General features: G+C 47.5%; 1 protein-coding gene across 3 annotated transcripts in view; it reads left to right on the forward strand.

Moving 5' to 3' along the window:
• Positions 1-318, forward strand: part of LOC104524003 (casein kinase I) — a 29,731-nt gene that overhangs the window by 24,420 nt on the left and 4,993 nt on the right. The window lies entirely within an intron of this gene.

Genomic DNA, 318 nt, shown 5'->3' on the forward strand with positions numbered 1-318 from the left:
TTGCAAGATACACAGTCGCAGATTCACAATAATGTGAATCAATTTCAAGAATCCTGGTGAGTGTCCCCTCTTCCAAAAGGAGAGCACGTTGTACTCTCGTGCTGAGAGCGTAGGAGTAGCTTTAGCACAGCTCAGCGCAGAGATTGTTGTTTTGAAAGTGAACACTTTATTTCTGGCTGCAAGAAGTGGATGCCAGGTATCCAGAACTGTCCTAAAGTGACTCTTGGCAGGGATGGGTAGTTCTCTCGGTGAATTCTCTTGGTTCAGCCCAACAGAAGCTGAGTGAGAGAAACCAGAAGCAGCCCTCCTGCTTGCGAG

The sequence above is a fragment of the Antrostomus carolinensis genome, unplaced genomic scaffold, assembly GCF_000700745.2.
Source record: "Antrostomus carolinensis isolate BGI_N321 unplaced genomic scaffold, ASM70074v2 scaffold12734, whole genome shotgun sequence".
NCBI lineage: Eukaryota > Metazoa > Chordata > Aves > Caprimulgiformes > Caprimulgidae > Antrostomus > Antrostomus carolinensis.